Here is a 12788-nt window from a genome sequence, read left to right as displayed (position 1 = left end):
TTAAGCATCTCACTCAAAAAACAGCACCATACTCCCATAGTCTTGCATTGGAGTATTAGCCTTGATTTTTGTGCCCAAGTCCTGGAGTAGAACTTGAACCCAGGATCTTGGGACTCAGGCTCTGTGCTACCAGTTGAGTCACAGCTTGACTGCTAGCTTCTAATTTTCTATCTATGAAGATTAAATGACAGTACATCTAGCGGGGTGTACAATTTCCCAATACTTGTTACAGGATAAGGGGCCCGGAAACAGGAGAAGCACCAGGACCAATTATTTCTCTCCCTGACTCTGGCTACTGGGAGTGTTTAAATGAAAAATCTCCCTTACATCTTCCTAACTTGTAGCATGCAGTATGCTCCAGAAACTGTGCAGCTATGTGCTAATTTCACTGTGCATTTTCAATATCGCTGCTCTTTTTTTTGCACGATGGCCTTTAATCAATGAGAACAACACATAGACAAGGTGGCTCAATGCAATTTAAGTCAATGAAATAGATTTTCACAGTTTGGCCACCAGTTATAGAGACCACCTGATTTTCATTTCTGCTCAAATCAATGGGATGAAAATTGGGTGGTTAATTTAATGAGTGGAAAATCTGGAGGAGGGATTTAACATGCAGACCTGTGGGCCACATCCCACATCCACAAATGAGTGCCCCCACCAGGAATCCCTCGTAAAACTCACCTTAGTGCAAAAAGGTATACACAAGGGCTGGATCAACGTATTCCAGCTTTCTCAATAGTGATGATTTGAGTGTTGCTGGAAAAGAGACATACTGTTGAGGCTTTTCATCTTGTACTCGTCAGGACAAATATGCAAGAATACCAATAGCAAAGGAATTCTTGTGTATCTGTCCTGATAAGTGCAAGACGAAAAGCTTTGACAGCATGTCTCTTTTTCTAGCAATACTCAAGTTTTGTACTACCTAGTGATGATTTGCTTTGTTACTGATGTACAGAACTGCATGGACTAGAAACAGGCATTCTAACTGGTCTATGCTGACATCTACACTTCACATGAGCCGCCTCCTTCCCCTCTTCATCTAACCCAATCAGTGTACAAACATTCCACAAACCTATTCCTTCAAACCTATTCCTCTAATAGAGAAACAAAATGAATGTTTCAGGTCGATGACCTCTCATCAGATTTGGACTCCTCGAACTTGTTCGATTATGGCAGGACTGCAACAAGATAATCTCTTGCTGCTTAGCTTCTTGCATAACAAAGGGTTAAACTATTAACAAAGAAGAACATTCTCTTTACATATGTACTTGAGTGGGATTCTTGTCATGTTAGTCTGTATTGTAGGCATTTCACACTGTGTTTAATGATGTTTAGCATCTCTTCCTGATGTTCTTCCAAATCCTGCAGGCCCTGGCCACCTCAGCCTTGGCTCAGTGACAACACTCTTTCTTTGGAGTCAGAAAACCTGGGAGTGGTTCCCTCCCATCAAGCTGCATAACTCTGACTTCCGAAGGAAGCAACGTTTTTGAGAGTTTCCATCACCAGCTGCAGTCCTGCCTCTGGTATTGTACGCCAGTTTTGCTTCCAAGCATATAATTACTGGGAAGTATAACAGGTAGCTAGTGTTCCTATGCATTCATTCAAAATATTTCACCTCTATGAATAAATAACAAGCTCCACCTCCATATATAAGGCATTCATCAAAATGTGAAGAAAATGGCCTTTCTGACAATGTCACTTGAAAGTAATCCATTAGCCAGGGCTTTGGACAGTAAGCCCTGATCTCCACATTCCCTATTCCCTTCATCTAATCCAATCAGTGTATAAACATTCCACAAACCTATTTCTTCAAAACTATTCCTCCAATTTTGGATATTGATGAATCCAGAGCATGGGAGGAGTTGTTGTGCGTGGGGTCGGGTGGTGTGCTCAGGGCCCCCCAGGTCCAAGACCTCAAGAATTCTAAATCCAGTTCTAGTGATCTGCTCTGCCACACTACTGTCTAGATGAGGAAGTTGAAGATGATGTCTAATGTCTCCGTTGAAAGAGGCAAGCATTGAGATTTTTCCTTGTGAGTGCATCATGGCTACTGATGCTGGGTCTTGTCTTGAGCTCAAAGTACGACATAAAATAATGCTCATGTGACTGTTACAGGCATACACTCAATTGCAGAATTCTCATTCAGTGACAGCAGTGATTCAAGATAATTTTTTTGAGACATCATCAAATTCTCTTCCGCTTCCTTAGAAATGGAAGAACAATCTGCTGCTCCTGAACAAACCAGCACCTCATAGTACTCTGCACTATAGTTACCACCTCTACCAAGCACCAACCCACTTAGTCACACCCCAGGGGAACTAGGAGAACTAGGTTGAGATGGTAGCATTGAGTGAATTGCATTGCATAGATGAGAAGGAGCAAGTGATGATAGTCCTCACAGGGCCTGTCACAAATAGATTGCTGCAAACGAAGGATCATCAAAATGAACCGTTTGTGATCATCCAAAATGCACTTTTAAAGTCTGATGAGAATCATGGAGGAATGCACTGTCTGGATCTGTGCAGTTATGGATGAACTGCCACTGGGAACATTGCAAAAGTTAAAAAGAAACCTTTCAACACAATTATTATCCACCATGCTGATGTGTGAACCGCAAATATTTAGGGAACAGATTTCCCTGGGGCAATTTCTGTACCAAAATTATAAACCCATTATCCATAAACAGGTTTGTGATTTCATTACACACGGAACATAGAGGAACCTTCACACAAGCGGGGGAAAACGTTCACTTCAGATATAGAAACTATACTTCTGTGAAGGTCAGTCATTGCTCTGGGGCAAAGAAATACAACTGAAATTATATGGTTTGGGGCAAATCAGGGACCTGGTATATTTGCTCCAGGTATACTCTGGTCTCACAAAATGCAATATTTCCTGCCGTGTGAAAATGGTTTGATGAGTTGCTCACTTTTACGGCTGCTCCTGGATGACTGAGTCGATTTCTATAATGTACTTTTTAGACTTAATTGTTTGGTATTGTTTCAAATCTTCTATTAGATCCCACTGCATAACTTTCTCCTAAAAAATTTGAATAATTTTACCACAAATACCACACACAAATGCACATTATGCTACATAACAGCTCCATAATAAACTGAACAACCCAATTTTTTGGACTGTAGACTGTCATTTCTAAAATATCATTTTCAAACTAACAACCAGCTTCGTCTCTTTCAATTCTTGAGGTTTCTGTCTGTATTAAACAGTTTCAAATGGAGGACACAGTGTCCCTCACTGTTACATGAATCACAGTGATGAAATCTGACAAGATGATAGATTAAATGGCTTTCATCATCAATGCCAACACACACATTGCTGATTAAGTGGTGAGATAGACTGACCAATGTAGAAATCAGGCAGAGAACAAGAAGCATACCAAACTCTTTTCTCATGCAAAGAAAGAAGGTGTAGTGATTTTTCCAAATGTCCAAGATGCCTGACATCTCATTGCCAAACACAATACTGGAATGATTCAGTGTGAAGGAGAAGAACGAAGAGCTGGATGGGGACAGTTGGCATCAATGGAGCTCTGAAGAGCACCTGTATAACACTAGAGGGAGCAACTCCATTGGTTGTGAATCGAAAAGGATGGGTTTATATTAGAGTAATCCCTGTGTGCAAAGAGCACAAATACGAAGGAGAAGGAATTAATCTGTGAAATAGGAAGTGCTAGCATTTTCAACTTCATTGGCTTTTGAATGTTTGCTTCCGCAATTGCAAGATACATTTGATCCAGTAAATTACAGGATCACACAAATTATGCAGAATAAAAATCACACTCTTTTTGGGCATTTTGGGTTAACAAACCTTTATCGGATGCTGCTCATTTATTACATGAGAATGCATGCATAAGAGAGAAAGAGAGAGAGAGAAAGTGAGAGAGATATCAATACCAATACAGAGAAAGAGAGAGAGAGAGAGAGACACTAGCAAAAGAGAGAAACAAACACACAGAGAAACACAAACTCACAAAAGAGAGACACAGAAAGTGACAGAGACAGAAATATGGAACAATACATAGTGTGCACCCAAGATAGCAGCTGTTTCTGCATGAAATCATGATTTGCCTCAAATGTGGTCAAGATTCCCTGGATATGTGTCAGACTAGCCATTAGCTGTGCACATTCCAAAGTGGCTAAGTTGCTTTAAATGAAAAGTAATTTGGCCAACGCAAACCAGGACGGCTGCCTGTCCAAAGTCGTGGAAAACTAAAGCTCATTGGCTTCAAAGGTTTCATTAAAGTTAGGTGAGCAAGTCATTCATAGATATAAAAATGTATGGTTTGTAAGCATATAATCAAGTGTGGAGTCCAGGGGTTGCCTGCTAAATGAGATATATCAGGATTTTATCTGTGCTTGGTCAGGCTGCTAGATGGAACTGTTTGCGTCAGAAAAGCAGATATACTGAGAAAGAGAGTTGGGGGATTGGGGGTGGTGAAGATGAATGTGAGAGATGATATTTTATTTTATAACATCAAATTAGGCTTGTGATATGATTCATGTTTATTTTACCTCATAATAAACACAGTTCTTGTTGGCTGAGCAGAGATCCGCATTGTCAGACAACCACTGATAAATCAGTATTGCAAGCCACAGATATCCAACCACTTCTAAAGAGTCCGAGGAATTGAAAAAATTCAGGATTTGGAATAGGGAAATGTAACCCATGCCCCTGATACCCCCTAGTGGTTCCTTTAGATATTTTGTTTGGCTTTTAACTGACTGGTACTTGGCTTTTTTGTGAATTACCATCAATGTAACTGCCTATCAAATACTGGATGAAACTAATATTCAGATATTAACACTTACCGGACCTTCCAGGTTGTGTAGAGTCGTGAGGGCTTAAGGAAATTTATTTTGTTCAAGAACCTATAATATTGTGGTCTCCTGTTTGTTTGATTCAGCCTTCTCCAGTTTATTCTCTAATTCTTCTGCAACCAGCAATACTTTCAGAGATCCTTTAAACATTTATTGTATAAACCAGATAAATTACATTCTGTTCTGATCAGGACAATCTCCAAGGGTTTATTCTTATGTGTGTCATGTATGTACTGTGAAATTACTGTACCAAAACAGAAACTAAGTTCTTTTTCCATAGCATAAGATTTATGTCTGACATTTCCAACATAAATCTTTTTGTTTCACAGTTTTCCCTACCATCCTGTCTACAAGCCACTGATTACTTGCTGCAGTACAGTTCTATGAGCATCCAACGCTCTGCAGCACCTCATAATTCCACAATATTTGCTGTGAATGTACCACTTCAGCAAGTTTTCAGTTGAATCAAGTCCCTGAAGTTCTATTATTATACAATCATATAATCGCACAGCACAGCGAAGGCCATTTGGCCCGTCATACCTGTGCCAACTCTTTGAAACAGCTACCCAATTGGTCCCACTCATCTGTTCCTTTTCCAAAGCCCTCCCAAGATTTTCCCTTTACTAGTATGTATCCAATTCCCTTTAGAAAGTCATTGTTGGCTCTTTTTCCATCACCATTTTAGGCAGTACAATCCAGATCATAACAATTTGCTGTGTCATAACGATTCTTCTCATCTCGCCTGTAGTGAGATCACTGGCAATTGATTTGATTTATAAGGTAATCTCTCTTAGACTAGAAATTAGCCAGTATAATTTCACCATAAATTTGACTACTTCAAGGCATTGGGTAGGACGACCATTCTGCATTAACTGCTGACTTCAGAATCATTTTCTCCCCTCCCTCACAAAACAAATCACAAACAACAGGACTCCATAAGAAAGACTTTCACCAAATAAGTTTGAAGATCGTTAATTCGGTAAGGTGGTAGAAATTTTTGGAGTGAGTCAGGGCAATATTTACCTCCCTCGATTTGGATGTTCAAATTGTACTTTACTCAACATGGCCACTAGAGGGAGCTGTAGCAGTGCCAACACAAATGGGGAACTTGTGTGTTTCTTTTATGGGTACCCCACCTTTAACTGTATCTCTCTAATTTACTTATGAGTGGATTACCTTGTATATTGCTTTGGCAAATATTTATTTTTAATTAAAAAGTATATTAATCATCTCATACTATATGTCCGTTCTTTCTACAGATGTTAACTGACCCACTGAGGGGCTCCAGCATTTTCGGTTTGTTTTTAATAAAAAGTCTTGTGCTTGCTGCCAACGCCGTGCATGTACAGTTCTACGCTGATGACAGGCCTGGGTTAACGGCCGCCATTTTTATCGGGGGCAATGTGCAGCAGGGCGCATGCGTGCTCATCATTGGCAGCGGGAGGAGAGTACGTTTTTAATTCCTATCCTGGACTGACAGTGATGGATTTTGGAAACTCCTTTTACAGGGGGTTAAAAGGGAAGGGTTTGCAGACAGGAAACTAAAGTCTTTCCCTCGTGGGATATTTTACCGCAGTCGTGTTGGTGAGTGTTTCTAAACTCTGTCTCACTATCCCGGTGATGTAAGTGGATTGTAGGTTGCTGTGAGTGTTATGTTGCCTCGTCTAACACTCCAGTTTCCTGTCTGAAAGTCCTTCCCTCCCCTTCTGCCACTCTGAGTTCCAGGCTGCAGGCTCCAGCAGTAACATCATTGGATTTCTGCACATGCGCAGATCAGTGCGTATGTCCAGATGGATATCAGTGGCCATCTTGCGTGGCCATAGTACATTGGCAGGAGACACATTGCCAAAAAAAATACCTTTTTCCACCTGACTTGCCTTTGCAGGTATTGGTTCAGAATCTACCAATCGGACAGTCAGGTCATGTGGATAGCTGCAGCCTAAAACCACACAAACAGCACGGTCACTTAATCACTTTTGGCCAATGAGATTGCTAGAAAACAACAATCAGTTGGAAAAGGCATTGCAATAACTGCCCAAGAAGGACATATATACCACTCACTCACTTTTCCAGAACTGCTTCATCCAACTCAGAGTCACAGCCTATCCTGATGGACAATGGGCACTAGGCAGGGTATACCCAGGACAGGATGCCAGTCCATCACAGGGCACATACTCACACTCACAAACTGGGGGACAATTTACTATAGTCAATCCACCTAACCGCACATCTTTGGACAGTGGGAGGAAACCAGAGCACCTGGTGTAAACCCATGCAGGCACAAGGAGAATGTGCAAATTCCACACAGATGCATGAGGTCAGGATCGAACCCAGGTCCCTGGAGCTGTGAGGCAGCAGTGCAATACACCCCATTTAAACTGAATTGTTTAAAGAAAGACCTTGCCTAAGCGCTTCAGAGTGAATGAAGTGCTTTGAAATGTAATTACAGTTGTAATGCAGGAGAAAGTTTAGAACCGTATTTTTGTGTCCATGACACTGTTAAGTGGCCTAAGACTGGCAACACATCATCTGGAAAAGTCTAAAAGTTCCTTACAAACTGAACATGGGCCTCCCAGGCTTCAGTAAAAGATTCTACTGCACATCAAATACACTTCCTTAATGGAATAAGCTGCTTAGGCTCACATTATTGTTAATTTGCCATCATTCTAAGTTTTCAGAAGTTGAATTGGTCTTCACATGTTCTACTTTGCTTCATTGGCTTCAATAGAAAACAAATCAGAGTGTGCTGTAAAATGGGTTGTCGATTTGCTAGCACCCGTTTCACATAATTGGTGAAGACTAATTTCACTTCTTGATTGGGATTTTACACTGGGGGCAAGATCCCTAACACCACCCCTCCCCCACTTCACCCCAGCTGAAAGGTTGTGGTGAGCCCAACTCCGCTTGGCTGGTGTCGCCCTGCATTATTTTCTCAGGGTGAGACTCCCCCCACCCATCTGGCAGCGGCGGGAGGAGGCCCCTAAGTGCCCATTAATTGGGCCAAGGGCAGGCAGGCTGCCTGTACCTACCGCTGCCCTGGTAAAATACCACCCTCAGCGGGTAGGTGGCAGGCATGGCGCCACTGACATGACAGCTGATTTTACTGCCTGCCTGCCAACCCATTCCCAGGGGCAGGCTGTAAAATTCAACCTCAGAACTGGATTGTACCTTTACCTCATATCCTGCTATCATTCCTAATCCTTGAACACATTAATGAAAATGTCATTGCTTCATTGTTAAAGCTTGGACCAGATGCAGACTTTACCCAATAGGCTATGTTGACTGCAGTGTTGCACCAGCATGAATGTCTGCACTTCCCCCACAACCCATCTTACCAGCTCCTTTACCAATCCCTTCCTCTTCAATGTGTTGACTCATTGCTGGAGTTCAATTTCACTGACAGTCCCTCTGATATCCTTGCCCAATGGCTCATTAACCACCTGCAAATTGAAGGAGTGTCTCTTGGTCGATTATTCAGCTGTGACTGTACAGTGGGGTGAATTTTTAAAATAGATTTGGGGTCCAGAATGGAGGAGGCAGACCCGCAATTTGGCACCGCCAACTTCCATGCCAGCTCCCTGCCACGACCTTGGCCCTGAGTCGTTTTGAAAATGGCTGGTTCAGAGTTGGATTGGCTGCCTGCTTGCAAGTGGCGGGTAGCCAATTTAGGCTAACTACAGTTAACTAAGGGGCCCATTAAGGGCCTGTTCCCACGTTGACTGGGTATCCAGATGGCAATGCGGGCAGCCCACTTTGGCCTGGACCAGGCGGAGGGCTCAGGGCATAAGAGATCAAGACCCCCTCACCATCAACGCACAGGAGCAGCGGTCTACAAAATCTATAGGATGAACTGGAGCAACTCACCAAGGTTCCTTTGACAGCACCTTCCAAACCCACAACCTCCACCATCTCAAAGGACAAGGGCAGCAGATGCATGGGAACACCACCGCCTGGAAGGTCCCCTCCAAGCCACTCACCATCCTGACCAGGAACTATACCGCCGTTCCTTCACTGTTGCTGGGTCAAATTCCAGGAACTCTCTCCTTAACAGCACTGTGGGTGTACCTACACCAGATGGACTGCAGCGGTTCAAAAAGGCAGCTCATCCCCAACTTCTCAAGGGCAATTAGGGATGAGCGATAAGTTGTCATGGAGCTAAGACCTCACTATATTTTTATGAAATATTTATATCAACATGGCTACTTCCAAAAATTTTAATAACTAGACAAATCCTTTGAAAAGGTTGAAGTTATGTCTGCCTGTAACCCTAAACAAAAGGAACTTTCTGGCAATATCCAAGAAGCTGACACCTTGTTATCACTAAAGAAATGCCAATGATCCCTGTTTCTGCAGAGATCAAATTCAAAGGGAATTCTACAAAGGTATTTCCTAAGTCAGATATAGCCAATGGAGATGACTAGTCTGCTAGGACAAAGGACCCTGCAACTTCCTTTGAAATTCTTAATGGCTGGGACACTAACAATTTCAAGAATCCAGACAAAGGAATCTACATCCTTTGTCAAAGCCGAAGTGGACAGGTGAGAGTCACGTGACTTGACTCCCTAGCTGGAGGAACCTGTAACACTGTCTTGCTGCACAGCCAATCAGTCTACCATTTCCAATTATCAAGCAGCAGCTCATAAAAAGAGCTCTGTCCAGGTCTGAATACCTGGCCCTCCCATCTACACTGCTTCTACTGGAGCTTCTGAACTTCTGCACCAGCGCCTACAAGACTAATTCATCTCTGCATTCCTATCCCACTGTGGAAATCATCTCTACTGGTAAAGTGAATTATCTAGCATCGGTCTTCAACCTGCTGACCTCTGTAAGAGAATACACCATTGGACTTTGGTTCTGGACTCTGGACTCACATGAAACAATAATTCTTTATTCTGTGGTCTTTGCCCGATAAATCTTCCTATCTTTATCCCCGCCTTCCTTTATTGCATGTGTGAAAATGGAAACTATGTTGCACCTCTCCTCTTGCATCTGAGTGTGTGCGAATTAACAACCCCTCTGAGTTTACCCTATCTCGAGTTTGCTGTGGGGTTATTAATAGAAATTGGATCACACCAAAATTGAGGGTTTGGGAAATATGCCACTGCTTATAAAGGGGGAAAACCAAATCAAAACACCTTTCTGTTTCCGGATGTATGGTGAGGGGAGAAATCAGGGCTGTTTAAATTGAACCCCATCCTGTCCATAACAAAATGCTGGCCTAGCCAGCGACTCCCACATCCTGTGACAGAATAAAAAGACAAAAAACTCTTGCAGCTCCTAGAAATATTAGCCTAAATCTTCCGATGTCCAGAGCAGCGAAATCTGTACTTTAGTCTGAGTTATGCATCACATCTCATCGGAAGTCCAGGAAGACACACACACACACACACACACACACACACACGTATGCTGAAATTGCCTGGGACACTTAAACTTACACTGCCCTGGGGCCTCTGCAAAAGTCTCCAAAACTGATCTCAGGGTGAGACTTGGGCCTGGGTACTTACCCAGAAAATGTTACACTGGTTAATACCTGGTCTAAGTCAATGATTAGCCAGCATAACTGAACTGAGAATCACAACCGATCCCCCAGTCAATACCCCGCCTCGACCAGATTCTTTCTCTTACCACCCGCTCTGACCCGACCACTTGCCTTGACCGGACCATACCCGCCTGACTATCCCCCCGACCCAGCCACCTCACCAGACTGACCAGCCCGCCCCCTCCCTTTGATGTGACCATCCCCCACAACCCGACCTGACTAACCCCCAATGTGACCATCCTCCAACTCGACCATCCCCCGATCCGATGATGCCCCTTACCCGACCATCCCCCTTGACCTAACCCATCTACCCCCACCTGGATTTCGCTCAGACCCGACCACCTCCCTGACCTGACCACCCTCCCAACCTGACCATCCTCCGATCTGACATGACTACCCCCCGACCCGACCACCCCTCGACCCAAACTGACAACTACCCTGACATGTCCAACACCCCCAACCCAACTACCCTGCCCAACCTGACAACACACTCACTCACTCCCTTGCTTACTCACTCACTCACTCACTCACTCACTCACTCACTCACTCACTCACTCACTCACTCACTCACTCACTCACTCACTCACTCACTCACTCATTCACTCACTCACTCACTCACTCACTCACACGCACTCACTCATTAACCCACTCACTTACTGAAAGACTTGAGGCCTTTAAAAAATACCGGAATACAGAGCTAGTGTTGTAAAAAAGGGATGTGTCCTTTTTTCCTTTGTCTTCTCCTACACTCACTGGATTTGCTCTTGGAGAGGCTGTGCAGCTCCATTTCAGCTTCAGCTGGTATCAGAAGGCCCGGCTGAAAATAGGCACTATCATTGGCGCACGGAAAACTTTGTGGTCACTGCTGACGGGAAGGCCTGGGCCAATATTGTGTAATTCTGCGGCAAGTTCTCACCAGAGTGGCTCAGCCATTCTCACAGGATGAGTAGACACTCAGCTGAATGAAACCATCCCATTTAACAAGAAACACCATGACACTAGGCTGACCGTGGTGGACACCCTGTCCAACATCACCCCTCCTAACATCAGATGACATGTCGCCTCGCAGAATCCTTAAGATGCCACATCTGCTGTTTAATGATGTGCTTAATTCACCACGACCCCATCTTAAATCTGGTATGCTGCTTGGAGTATTGCTCTGAGAAACCTAACTGAGAGGCAAGATAGAAGGAATGAAGGAAAGAAAAAAAAGAAAGAGTATTAACATAGTTCGCTAAAATGACTTCAGGACATTCCAAAGTGTCTTATAGCCATTAAAGTACGCTTGAAGTGCAGTGTAAGGAAGGCAACAGACAACTTGCGCGTAGTGGCAGGAATTGACCAGTTTTATTGTTGTTGGTTGTGGGATAAATGTTGGCTTGGACACTGAAGAGAGCTCCCCTGTTCTTCTTTGAAATAGTGCATTGGAATCATTTATGTCACCTAAGAAGGCTGATGGGGCTTCAGTTTATCATCTCATCTGAAAGATGACAAGCTATATGGCAAAAAACAAATTGAAAACATAGCCAAAGCCTATTTCGTTAGAGATCCAAAGTCCAGGCAGCTGGGTTTGGCCTTCTGTGATATTGTGGGCAAAGTTCAATTGCTTCAGATGTGGAATGACCAGATGTGCACATGGTTATAAGGGGGACCTCTGACACTCCCCTGTTTGTTGCCGTGGTTGGTTGGAAGATGAAGGCTTTTTACATGCAGGCTGCATGCATCAGCAAAGGCTGCGTGGTTCCCTAATAGGCTTGCAGTCCTTCACTCAGCCATTGAATTGTGAGAACATTTAGACTAACATATTTGACTTGAAAAATATAATCACAATGTAAAAGTAAATGGATCATAAATAAATTCAGCTGCAAGTTTTGACCCCAGTGGTAAGATCTGATAACATAAGGCCTAATTTTTATGCCCCGCCAGGCCAGGAATGAAGGCAGGCGGGTGCTAAAAATAACGTCACTGGCCTGTTCCCTGGCTCTATCCTGCCCCAGAGCCATTTCGACGAAGGCAGGATGGGAACTGGATGGGCTACCTGTCTGCATGTGGCAGGTACTCTTTGGCTTGTTAGGAGCCGCTTAAGGCCAATTGAAGAAGGCCAAATGGCATTTTCTAGACAGGGCCCACGTTCCCACAGGTGGCTAGAGCAGGGTTAACAGCCTAGAGGCAGCCTCCCAGCAGCAGGCTGGGGACCAGCATTCCAGGCAGGCCCAGGGACCCTATCTCCTTGCTTGGATGCAGCAGTAACCACAGGTCGCCCTGTAAAAGAGTTCCCCCGCCCCTCCTGCCCGTGCCCCACCCCTCTCCCCCCCCCACCCCAAATAGCGATGGCCTGACTGCAAAACCCATTTTTAATTTACACTTTAAGGAAGTTACAGAGAGGCGGCCTACATTTGGAAGTG

This window comes from Cetorhinus maximus, chromosome 24, assembly GCF_964194155.1.
Source record: "Cetorhinus maximus chromosome 24, sCetMax3.hap1.1, whole genome shotgun sequence".
Lineage (NCBI taxonomy): Eukaryota > Metazoa > Chordata > Chondrichthyes > Lamniformes > Cetorhinidae > Cetorhinus > Cetorhinus maximus.
This window is presented reverse-complemented; position numbering follows the sequence as displayed.